The sequence below is a fragment of the Myotis yumanensis genome, unplaced genomic scaffold (genome assembly GCF_028538775.1).
Source record: "Myotis yumanensis isolate MYYU_CA2020_CCGP unplaced genomic scaffold, mMyoYum1.0.hap1 SCAF_8, whole genome shotgun sequence".
NCBI lineage: Eukaryota > Metazoa > Chordata > Mammalia > Chiroptera > Vespertilionidae > Myotis > Myotis yumanensis.
In genome coordinates, this window is record NW_027223759.1 from 55,695,037 (window position 1) to 55,708,777 (window position 13,741).

Consider the following 13,741-nt stretch of genomic DNA (forward strand, 5'->3'; position numbering starts at 1 on the left):
ACATGCAACAACATGGTGAATCTCAAAAGCATTATACTACATGAAAGTGAGACTAAAGCACTACTTACTGCATAACTCCATTTATATGGCATTTTTGAAAAGTCAAAACTACAGGAACAGACCCGGATCAGTGGCTGCCAAAGGAGGGGGTGGGGAGAGTGGTTTGACCACAAAGCAACAGGAGGGGACTTTTGGGGGCTGACAGAAAGGTTCTGTACCTTGCTTGTGGTGGTGTTTACAGTCACCATACATCATACACACATCATCTAAAAATGGTGAATTTTACTGTAGCAAATTATACCTCAGTACATACCTCATATTATACCTCACTATACAATAAAAGATCTATTTGTTAAATTAATGGGTGAAAATACTCTAAAATGTTAAGTGTGGCTATTTATATGTGGGAGTATTACCTCTTGATTTTTTATTTTTTTCTCAGTTTTTTCTGTATTACTTTTTAAATCAGTAAAAATTAATGAGACGCCAAAAGCAAAGACAACAAAAGCAAAAATAAACAAGTGGGACTACATCAAACTAAAAAACTTCCATACAGCAAAAGAAATCATTAACAAAATGAAAAGGAAGCCTAATGAATGGGAGAAAATATTTGCAAACCATGTATCTGATAAATTATGAATATCCAAATTATATAAGGAACTCATATAACTCAATAGCCAAAAACAAAACAAAGTGATTTTTAAAAAATGGGCAGGAACCCTAACCGGTTTGGCTCAGTGGATAGAGTGATGGCCTGTGGATTGAAGGGTCCCAGGTTCGATTCCGGTTGCAGGCACATCCCCAGTAGTGGATGTGCAGGAGGCAGCTGATCGATGTTTCACTTTCATCGATGTTTCTAACTCTCTATCCCTCTCCCTTTCTCTCTGTAAAAAAATCAATAAAATATATATTTTTAAAAATGGGCAGGGGATCTGAATAGACATTTTTCCAAAGAAGACATACAAATAATCAACAGGTGCATGCGTGACAAGGTGTAAAATATCACTATTAATCAGGGAAATGCAAATCAAAACTAGAATGAAATATCACCTGTTAGAATGACTATTTCATAAAAAAAGACAAGAAATACCCTTCTCTCTCCTAAGCTCCAAGGCCCCTTCTTTTCCCTCTGTAACTTGTTTCCTGAGTCCATTTCTTCTACTGCTCAATTCTTCTACCTCTGCTACTTTCTAAATAAACTTTCTCTTAGAAATAACAGTTGTTGGAAATAATAGGAGGTTGAGAAAAAGAAACCTTTGTGCACTGTTAGGGGAAATGTACACTAACAGGAAAAGATATATGCCCCCATGTTCACTACAGCATTATTTAAAACTGGAAGCCTGATGCACAAAATTCGTGCAAGAGTAGGCCTTCTTTCCCCCGGCTGCCGGCACCGGCTTCCCTCTGGCACCCGGGACCCGGGCTGGCTTCCCTCGGGCCACCAGCAGGCACCCAGGACCCAGGCTTTCCTCACAGCCCCGGCTTTGTCCGGAAGGACGTCCGGTCTAATTAGCATATTATGCTTTTATTATTATAGATAGCCGAAATATGGAAGTAACTTAAGTATCCATTAATGGATGAATGGATAAAGAAATTGTGGTATATACACAATGGAATATTATATAGCCATAAAAAGAAAAAATCGTGCCATTTATGACAACATGGATGGACCTTGAGAACATTATGCTAAGTGAAGTAAGTCAGGCAGAGAAAGACAAATACCATATAATCTCGTTTATATACGGAATGTACAAAAAACCCTCATATATACAGAGGACAGATAGGTGGTTGCCAGAGGCAGGGGCTGGGGAGTGGGCAAAATGGGTAAAGGCTGTCAAAAGGTACAAACTTCTAGTTATAAAATAAGCCATGGGGATGTAATACCCAGCATGAAAACTCTAGTCAATAATACTGTGTTGTATAGTTGAAAGTTTCTAAAAGAGTAGATCTTAAAAGTTCTCATCACCAGAAAAAATTTTTAAATTATGTGTGATAATGCTATTAACTAGACTTATTGTGATGATCATTTCACACTATATACTAGTACAAATATGAAATCATTACATTGTACACCTAAAACTAATGGGATGTTATATGTCAATTATATCTCAATTAAAACAATAAAAACTTTTTTGGGCGGTGGGGGAGTGTGTGAAAAGTGCTGTGACCAAGATAAGTAGCTACTATGGGAGCAAAGAGAAAGAATAATCGTATCATTTGTATATTTTGTGAGTGGCCTCCTCTTGCATAGCCCTGGACTAGGAGCTGGGGTTAGAAGTGACACCAAACACCATTCCTGCTTTCAGCAAATCTCACAGTCTCATAGGGGATGTTGAGGGTGACCTGAGAAGGCTAAGAGGATGCCTTCTGTGATTAACAAGGCTTATAATAATGGCGATCCACAGGAATTTCTGTGATGATGAAACGTTCTGTGCTGCTCCGACCAATATGGTAGCCACAAACCACATGTGACCTGAGCATTGCAATGCGCCTGGTGCAACCGAGGAACTGAGTTTTTAATTGCAATTAACTTAAATATAACAGCTACACATGGTCTGTGGCTACTCTATTGGACGACACGTGTTGTAGCATAAAATCTAGTCGTGTGATGGTTTGTTGCCCAGATCTCATTGATTACCCTCTATATCTGCCTATTGTGGAAGGCAAGGAGGGCATCAAAGGGCAACCACCCCTTAGGAGAAATACGGAGAATCCCTCTCTATTCCACTCCTCCCAACCCTACATATTTAACATGAGCTTCACAGACGAATACATACACAGCATGTTCGCTTTTGTTTTTCTAATTACCTCAAAATGGAAAATATCTACAAGTTAATAACATAACTGTAAATAGGGATATAATAAAAGAATGGCATAACTTACAAAGAGACAAAGAACCTGCTTAACTGTAGAGATGTGAGTAGACGATGGGGAACAGGGAACATGAGGCCTATGTGTTTTTCTTCTGGTGGCCTCTTCCCACTCTGCTTCCATCTCTGCTTCCACAGGAGTAGGAGGACCAGTCTTCACCCTGACTTCTTTGGTGCATGTGCTCCACCACAAGGCAGCCCCTGGGCCGGGGGGGGGGGGGGGGGGGGGGGGGAGGCGTGAGGTGGAGTCTTCCATGCCCTGCCTCATGTGAGTCATTAAAAGCCCTGGCCTGCTGTGTGCGCTGCGAGGTGAGTGGAGCCTGGGTTATTTATTTTGAGGATGTACTATAGCCTCCATCAGGATGAAAGTCTCAACCAAGGGAGGCAACATGTTATTACCCTTTAAATGGGCTTATAAACCTCATTTTAAGAGAGTCGTTTGTCTAGTTAACTGCAGTGGGAGAGTGGTTCGTGCTAGGACCAAAGTATTTGGAATTGTGCTGAGTCATGCTAAAAGCCTAGTAAAATGGCTTCTCACGACACTGAGCTTGCCAGATGGCTTTTTGTGGTTTTTTTTTTTTTTAATGAAAGGACAATATAACATGAAAGACATTAATAAGATTTCAAAGTCATACAACACTTTCATTAAAATACTCTCCTCTTTAGTTTGTGTGTGGGGGCCATTATTGCCTTACTCATGCACTCATAGTTTTGCAGTGTGTGTCTCATTTTTATATTTCAGTTTTTTCTCTTAACATTAGTTAGATGCTGCATCTAATGTCCAGTTCTGAAAGTATGAGAAATCTGTTAGATCCGCAAGCAACCTAACAGGAGGATAACGGCTTTCGCGTGGTGGGGTGGTTGAGGGGGACGCTCCGTTCAAGGGGCCCTGCCCTGTTTTGTAAGATATTTTTGAGCTCCCAGTGCCTGCCTGGGTTCCCCAGCTTCCTTTGTCTGTTTATAAGCTAGGGTGTGCCTTCCTCTCCCCTTTTCCTTCAAAATACTGACATTTTCCTTTCCTCCAGGGACATTTGAAAATCCTGGTGTACTCTAGCAGAGAACTTGTGCTGTCTTCTCTCTCTGTTGCACCCAGAACAAAGGGTCTATTAATAATCCAGAGAGGCATATAGGGTTATCTGAGTTATCACACAGACACATACCTGTGCAGATGGGGGATTTCCCCAGCAACAAAACAAGTCTCGATTCTGTGAGCATCGTGTTGAAGTTAGTCAGCCTTGAAAACAATGTAAACAGTGAACAGTATACTGTCTCTTGCCTGGGACCTTGAAGTTTTGGAGGTGGGTGCTAGAGCAAAAAGGCAAGTTGTCTTCTTTAGAAGATAACAGTCACTTGTTTGTAGAAGTACGTTGAGATGATTAGTGAAAACACTAATTTTTGCAATCCCCTGTCTTCCTTACCTCCTATGAAGTAAAAGCTTATTTACCCCATTTTATAGGTGGGGAAAAGGCCATAAAAGGCGATAAAGAGAGGCAAATGAGCTGATAAACATTGTACAATGGCAGAGAAAAGACTGGAAGCTGCTACTGATCCATGCTGAACCAACCTTCAGCATCTGAGAAGTCATGCTGGAAATCTGTACAACACACCAATAAGAAAACAGTGTTCTCTTTAAGCAGCAGATGCTAATCTTATATTGTATGTAACAAGGTTAACTGCCCCTTCCATGTGTTAGAAAGTTTCAGGTACCGGAGATTCTAAAAGGAGTTCCAACTGTAGCCAGATTGAGCCACGGGAGGATGCGAAAGATTGCCAGCTACCAGACTTTGATGGGCCAGTTTGATTGTATTTACTCTGTTGATGGCTTCCCTCTTCTACTTCCCAACATCATCCCCCCTTTCCTATTAAAGGAAAAAATAGAACTGAAAATTAATAGTGGACATTTTTGCTGTAATTCTTTCTTTAGTCTGTATCTGTTTATTTTAGTTCTTTCCTCTCTCCTTGATACCAGTCTTGGAGATTTTTTTGGGTTTGATACCAAAGGCAAAGGCAACAAAAGCAAAAACAAGTGAGACTACATCAAACTAAAAAACTTTTGTACAGCAAAGAAAACCATCAACAAAATTAAAAGGCAACATACCAAATATTTGCAAATTATATATCTGGTGAGTGGTTAATATCCAGAATATATAAATAACTCATAGAAACCAAAAGCAAAAAACAAACAAACAACCCGATTTAAAAATGGGCAGGAGATATCAACAGATATTTTTCCAAGGAAGACATACAGATGGCCAATAGGTACATGAAAAGATATTCAGTATCACTAATCATCAGGGAAATGCAAATCAAAACCACATTGAGATATCACCTCACACCTTCATTTTTCTTACTATGAGTGAGGTTGAACATAATGCGTAAGATTCATTTATATATCCTTTGTTGTAAATTATTTATTCACAAATTATGTTGATTCTTCTATTGGTTTGTTAGTATTTTGGTCATTTTTGTTATTACTTTTCATGCACTATTATCTGTGTAATAAGCAACATGTTAATGATTTTCTTGTGTAAATTAGAAAATACATAGAAATTAGTGATGTATATGTCAAAAGTCTTCTCTAGAGGAAATTTTGTTATTTTTTATGTTCTTACATATTCATTAAACAAAAACTTATTATTGATATTTTCAAACATACGGAAGTAGAGAGAATGGTATAACATACTGCCATGTACCCCTTACCCATTCAACACATGGCCAATCTTATTTCATCTACCACCTTCTCCTGCTGCCCCCATGCCCACAGCTTCCCCCTCCCCCTTGCTACTTAGATGCAAAGTCTGTGGTATTATATAATTCCACCATAATGATTGCTATTGCTTTACAATATTACTATAATGTCTTCTAGGACATATTTAACAGCCATACTTTAATATCATTAAATATTTAGTCAGTATTCAAATTTGCCTAATTTTCTCATAAATTTTTGTTATAGTTTGTTCACATCAGAATCTAAATCAATGTACACAGTGCATTTGATTACTATGTCTGCTAAGTCTGTAGGTAAGCAAAGATTTGGAAACAGCCCAAGTGCCCATCAGTAGATGAATGGATAAAAAAGCTATGAGATATTTACACTATGGAATACTATGTAGCTGCAAAAAAGAGGGATGTCTTACTCTTTGGAACAGCATGAATGGACCTGGAAAATATTATGCTAAGTGACATAAGCCAAACTGAGCTAAACACCAAGACAAATATCACATAATGTCACTTATTTGTGGAATCTAATGAATAAAATGAATTGACCAACAAAATAAGACCCATAGAGGCATGGAACAGACTGACATACCTCGATATGGGGTTGTGGGGGACGAGAAGAGGCAAATCAAAGAATTATATACTTATATGCATAGCCCATGGATACGGGCAATAGGGTAGTGAAGACCTGGCGGGCGGGGAGGCAGGGCTGGGAGGAGGGGGGAAATGGGAGACATCTGTAATACTATCAACAAAAAATATATATATATTAAAAAAATCTGTAAGTTCCCTTCTCTTCTTTTTTCCTTGCAATTATTTACCGAAGAAGCTGGGTCTGTAGTCCTGTGGAACTTGTCACATTCTGGATTTCCTTGGATTTGATATGTTGCTATTTTTTCCCTGGTCTTTGTATTTCTGCAAACTGGTGTTTAGCTCCAGGGGCTTTATCTGATTCAGGTTGGATTTGTTTATCTTTGGCAAGTAGACTTCAGGAGCATTAATGTGCACCTCCTATTGAATCATGTCAAGAGGCAGATAAAGTCTGTTGTCTCTCTCTCTGTGACGTGAGGTTGATCTGTCAGCTTAGATACAGATCAAGGATGCTATTAGGTACAGAAAACAAACTTGTCTCTCTGTAGAACATGAAGTGCCAAAGCAGAAACCCACAACTTCACTTTGGGAGGAGAGAATACACAGTGTGGGAGGCCGACTCTCATACTGAAAACAGTGAAAGGCTCAGATCAAAACTCATTGGTTCCAGTCCCCTTTCGCCCCCAGTTCAGGTATTTGTGGGACATCTATGCTGGTTTACAGTGTCAATATGCGTTTGAAATTCAGTCATTTTTCTACCTTCTTTTTCTTTCATTTGACTTGAAATAAAAATTTCATCTTGCTTATTATATCTCACTTTTAAAAATGCTTCTGCCAGCTGCCTGTAAAATATTAGTGAAAGTTTAGGGGGCTTAGAAAATGTCTCCCCGGGAGGTCTTGATGGCTGTAGTCTCGGCTGTGCTCAGTCTCTAAGTATCTATTGCTCCCTCTGCCTTCCCACTTCTGACGTCTTCCCACCACTTTCCTCTTCTCCTACACTCGGTGCTCTGGTCAACTCCCAGCCTTTCAGGACCCCATGTCTATGAGATGCTCCTGCAATCATCTAACTCTCCCCATTCATAGTACTTTGTGGGGTTGATGAATGAAATTCATACTATCCCAAATTTGAACCAACTCACATGTCCTCAGAAGTACTTATTTAAAGGAAATCAAGTTTTTTAGTTTGTGCTTTAAAACTGCATTTCTTCAAAGAAAAGTAGCCCACATGGTTGCTCAACAGAAAATGACTTTTCCCAACGTCTTTCTACAATGACTATGATGTTGCTAGTGCTTACATGTATAAATGAAGTGAATGGTCATCTTGGGGAAGAGATAATTCTGTTATTCAAATAAAGAAATAGAAACAGCACTGGCCAGTGTTCTCAGTGGTTACAGTGTCGTCCCATGCACCCAAGGTCAAGGACACATACCCGGGTTGCAGTTTCGATCCCTGGCCCTGGTCAGGGCATGTGAGGGAGGCAACCAATCCCCCCCCTCTCTTTCCCATTCCCTTCCTCCCTTCCACTCTCTCTAAAAAATCAATGGATAAAATATCCTTGGGTGAGAATTAAAAAAAAAAAAAAAAAGAAATAGAAATACAACTGTGAAAATCTTATTTTGAATGGTTTTTAAATTCTCTCAATCCTATTAGTTAATCCTATTTTAACCATAAGAATTACTTTTCTAAACATATAATAATCCTGTTACAAAACCTGAAAGTAATAAACTAGTGAAATTATAAGCAAAGCCTTTCTTTGAAAGGTTTCTACAGATGTCCCTACTTGGGGCCTTTCCTTTCCTGTGGGTATGAAAGAAACAGCAATAATCTGTGCTTGTGTGGGCTGAGGGGCGGGTGGCCTTGGGAAAGAGGCACCGGTGCTCTGTCCCATCGTGGATACTGTGCTGTGGGCGTATGTGTTGAGTGACACGTTTCAGAAATTGAAAAATTAATGAAAAGCTAAAGACACCAACCGGTTTTGTAGAAATTGATTTCAACTGTTGCTGGAAGGAAGTTGTGAGAGGACACCCACTTTCCAAAAATAATCTGCTCTTTAATAGCATTGGTTGGACGTTTTTTAAAAAAATGACCGAAATATATATATGAGCATTTTAATAGTATATTTTTAATAGATTTATTGCATTACATTACCCAAGAATCTGGTTTCTGAATAAAAAACATTTTCGTGGCAGATAATATTAAAACAATTCTTTTTTCCTGTGTGACCCCAACTACTAGTAAATAGAGATGTAAAAAAATAGTCTCTTTTTTTTATTTGCTTTGTGCTCTTTGAAAACCCATAACTGTGTGTAGGTGTGGGAAATAGAAAGCCCATGGATATTAAGATGCAGAATAGCTAGAACAAGAACCTTGACTTGACTGTGTCCCTTCAGTGTTGCAACATCAGCATGCATTTTAATCTTTGCCTGTGCTTGCTGGGGGGTGGATTAGGAGAGTGGAATCTGTTTGTTATTCAGATCACACGGCATGTGGTCGGCACGGAATGCATGTTATTGATGCTGCAAATACTGGGCAGGACAGTGGGGAGAGGTGTGGTACCTCTCTTAATGGCGTGGTACCAATGACAGTCAGCAGGAAAGTTGGCTGCTCCAACTTCTAGAATTCCACTTCAGAAACAGAGGGCCACCAATCCAGGTCACCAGACAATCTTACCGATGCCCCCCAGAAGTCAAAATGACTAACAGTCGTTTTAAGTTTCTCCTCTGTAACCCGTGTGTAGGCCATGAAAACAGAAGCAACAAGAAAAGAATCTTCAGCCTGCGAACTGTGAAAAAGGTCAGAAAATAGCTATGGTGTCAGGCAAAGAATGGAAATGTCAAAAATTAAGCAGGAGAGAGAACATCCTATACAATAAAAGGCTAATATGCAAATTGTCCCCTAGACTGGGACTTCGACCGGGAGTTCAACCAGAGGGTGGGGCCAGCCAGCTAACTGCCCTCGGCCCCTCCCCCCACTGGCCCTGCCTTATCAGCCCTGATCGAGGTGGGCTGGCCGGACCCCACCCATGCACGAATTTGTGCACCGGGGCCTCTAGTAAAAAATAAAAAGGGTGCAAAGAATAGCTTGTATAAAATGAAAGTTAAGTGGTGGAATCCGGGTATCAAGCAAGTAGAGGAGCTGATTTCAAGAGCAGTAGCTCAGTGGTTGAGTGTCAACCTATGAACCAGGAGGTCAGGGTTTGATCCCCAGTCAAGGCACATGGCCAAGAGGCAGCAGATCAATGATTCTCTCTCACCATTGATGTTTCTATCTCTCTCTCCCTCACCCTTCTTCTCTCTCTGAAATATATATTATTATTCTTTTTTAATCCTCACCTGAGGACATTTTTCCAATGATTTTTAGAGGGAGTGGGAGAGAGAGGAAAAGACAGAGAGAAATATCAATGTGAGAGAAGCACATCCATTGGTTGCCTTCTGCAGGAGCCCTGACCAGGACCTGGGCCAGGGAGGAGCCTGCAACCGAGGTACATGCCCTTGACCAGAATTGAACCCAGAACCCTTCGGTCTGCAGGCCGATGCTCTGTCCACTAGGCCAAACAGGCTAGGGCTGTACATATATTTTTTAAAAAGAGCAAAACCACATAAGAACTGGGCCCTACTGAAAAGCCAGCAGGAATGCTTCAGAAAAGCAGCAATAGACCTTGTCAAAGCCCGTTCAGTTTAGGAGTGGAAATGTCAGTAAGGCCTGTGTCTTTCTCCCAAGCAGGACACCATCGCACTTTATGTTGGGGAGTAGAAAGGAGAGCCCTTAGATCTCAAAGAAATATGTCTTTTAGAAATGAGAAAATTTATCTTCTTACACAATGAAAATGCACTCTAGTTCTTCTCCTGGCATGCCATCCCGATTCATTGGGAAAGAAAAAACAATTCCATTCTAAGCACCCCTTTCACTGTTTTCTATCCAATGGACTCCATGTTCTGAACGATTTTGTCAGCCAAACTGCGTTTGACCAGCAAGTTCTATTGCTACTTTTCTTCCTCAAATGTACAGACTGAAGCTTTGTATGGGCACTTCCTCACTGATAGAACCAGTTACCAGTCTGTGTCTGAGCTGGCCTGGGAGGCAGAGTTGCAATGTGGCCCTCTGACTGCCCAATAACTCAGTCTATTTGGGCAGTTTTGTTCATATTGAATTGAATATTTTTAGGCAGGATGAGTGCTCTCTAATATGCCCAGGGCAATGCCATTCCCTATGGTTTTACTTCCATTTTTTGTTTGTTTGTTTTTGTTGTGTGTTTTTTTTGCATTTAAATGGAAGGCCTGGCTCCTGAGGCCCCTGCAGGGAGAGTATGTCTTTTCCCCTCACTGAAAAGAGTTCTGGATCCGAGTGCCAGTCTTTACCATCCTGGAGCAGTGCTGAGAGCCCAGAATGGGGACCACAGTTGTTCCTACAAGGTAAGCCAGGTGGCTTCTGGATGATGTGATCATGTCCTAGGGCAGGGGTGGGCAACCCTTGGCACACGTGCCAAACATGGCACGCCAGTAACTTTTGCTGGCACACGAAACCCTCTCTTATAATCTTCCATTTACAATTTTTTTCTTAATATCGATTTTTTTTATTTTTCAGATAAATTCAGCATAGGTGCATCTTAGGTAAATAAATAATTTTACATAACAAGTTATCTTAAAGACCATAGACATGGATTGACGAGAGAGGGGAAGAGCAATTTCTATGCCTTTGCCTTAACTCTCCCTGCCTTCCTAGATCCGACCAGTGTTTTTGGTTTCATCCACATATGCTTGTGAATATTTGTTCTCAGTGATGAATTTTGTTAAGTCTTGTAATAGGAGTAGCTTGACGGATGAAAGTAGTAGCTCGTGCATATCTCTGAAGGTCACGAAATATAAACCTGATGCAAAATCTCTGTCACCAGTGATGCAGCAGCAAAAGTTCCACTGATAATATCAAACGGAGTCATAAAGTTTTCTGTCAGACTATCAGTGTACATGTATACATTAAAAAATAAATGTATTTTTCATCATCATATTCTGTGTTTTTGTCGCTCGAATGAATTTTATTATTTCTTCAAGGTTCTTCACATACGTACACCTTAAGAGATATCAAGTAGGCGTAACATGTTCTCAAAAAATTAGGGTTGGCACGCAGAAGAATTTTGAGTCAGAGATTTTGCTGGTTTTGGCACACACTCACAAAAAGGTTGCCCACCCCTGTCCTAGGGCATCTTAATCACCCCTCTGAAGAATAGGCTGTTTTAATCAACTTTTTCATATTTTGCTTAACTTTTATGCAGCCATTTAGACACAATGTCCTCGTGGCTAACCATCACTCAGGCAATATAGAAACTCTCTTATGACAGGTCTTTTGTTCTCTGTTTGCTTATTTGGTTCTTCTTTCATCTTCCTTTGATCGTTAGAGAGCAATAGAGGAAAGAGCCAGCTCTACCCAGACGGAAATCAAAATAACTTTTAACGACATACAGTGATACCCTCCCCTGCTAGTATCTTAGTTTAAAATAAATAAATAGGACATTTGATCTGAATATTAGAAAGGAAAAAAAATCAAACTTTGTCTAAAAATGTCACACCTATTTGGTGCTGTGGTTACTATGGTAAAATGAATGAAAATCTGTAAAAAAAAAATGTGATGAAAGTAAGTTCCTAAGTTATATACTTAATTGCTTTTTTAAAAATGGAACTTGTGCCCTAACCGGTTTGGCTCAGTGGATAGAGCGTCGGCATGCAGACTCAAGGGTCCCAGGTTCGATTCCCGTCAAGGGCATGTACCTTGGTTGTGGGCACATACCCATTAGGGAATGTGCAGGAGGCAGCTGACTGATGTTTCTCTCTCATCAATGTTTCTAACTCTCTATTCCTCTCCCTTCCTCTCTGTAAAAAATCAACAAAATATATTTTTAAAAAATGGAACTTGTTTGCTAATTACTCTGGTTTGAAAATATATACCCCAGGGTAGCTGAAATTTTGCCTGTATTCAGAATGAGGCAGAAAAATACTAGTTATATATAAAGCATTTATCACAAGAGGAAAGAAAATAGCAAGTACTAATAATATGGGAGGAGAATCACAGACTCCCAGGGAAGGAAGAGCACTTACAAGTCCACTAGGTTCACTGACTCGACTTTATTTTTGGATTACAGTATCATTTCCGAATGTCTCCAAAATTCTAATCTGTAAGTTCATTCAACAATGAAAATACCATATTTTAAAAACATATGACTAAGAGTTCAAAGAATCAGTTAAAAGAAAAGTTGATCCTCTTTGGCCTTAACTCTATAAATCTAAGCATAATTTAAGAGGGAGGATATCTCATGGTTTTGACATCCAAAGATCTGGATTTGAATACTGCCTTTACTTAATAGCTGTAGGAGTTGGGAGATAGTTTGCTATGAGTCTCTCACATTTCTGCATTTGTGAAAGCTTTTGTATCAGATAATCTTTTATAGGATGTTTGCATAGTGAACAGTCTTAGAAGATACAAAAAAAGTCTTCCTCCAGGGCACTGGGCAGATTTGTTTACTATCTAAGATTATATAATCTTGCCCTGGCCGGTGTGGCTCAGTTGGTTGAGCGTTCATTGTCCCATGCACCATTAGGTCATTGGTTTTGATTCTGGGTCAGGGCACATGCCCAGGTTGTGGGCTCGATCCCCAGTAAGGGGCATGCAGGAGGCAGCCGATCCATATTTCTCTTTCTCTCCCTCTCCCTTCCTCTCTCTCTAAAATTAATAAAAACACATTTAAAACAAAATAATGTCTCTTTCGAGGGCAAAAGTTGGTCAAGTTTACTAACAGCTTCCTCATAAGATTGGGGGTTTCCTAAGCTTAGGGTTTCTCAGCTGTGAATCAGACCTACTGTGTGAGCACATCTGGGCTTCTCCCCACTGCCTTTGTAGGACTTGGGGGACAAGGGGAACTAGAGTAACCAACTGTCTTGGTTTGTTTGGGACATTTAATACTAAAACTGAAACTTCCCTGGGCAAACTGAGATGGTCACTCTAACTGGGTGGTTGATGTCTACATGAAGTCATGTCGTCTGCTGTGCCAGGAAAATAAAATCTTATGTCTCTGACCCAGGGATTTCGTCTTTTCTGCCAGCATGCATGACACAGTGCCAGGCTGACTCATTAGCTAACAAGCAGGGTAAAATCTCAGACCCTCCATAGTCCTTGACAGAGGGATGTTGGGCAAGTACTTCCCTAAGCCTCAGTTTTATTAACTGTAAAAAGGAAACAACAACATCTGCCTCAAAGAGCTGTAAGAATAAAGGAAATGGAGCAGGTAAAGCCTGAGCACCCAGCCCAGGACAAAGTAGGTCCTTAACAGGTATTAACAGTTGCCACTGTATTAGTATAATTCCGATTAGATTACCTTGTTCTAATCCAGTCATTTCATTGGCTGGCTTGTGTATGGTTTGTGTGTATATGTGTATCTTCCTCTCAGTGCCTTCACACAGTAGGACATAGATTTAAAAATGCTCAATTAAGTATTCTTGATTATTTTTATTACCAAGATCAGATTGATTTATGGCTGATTAAAATGCCCCCATCTGGATGACTCAGTGACCCT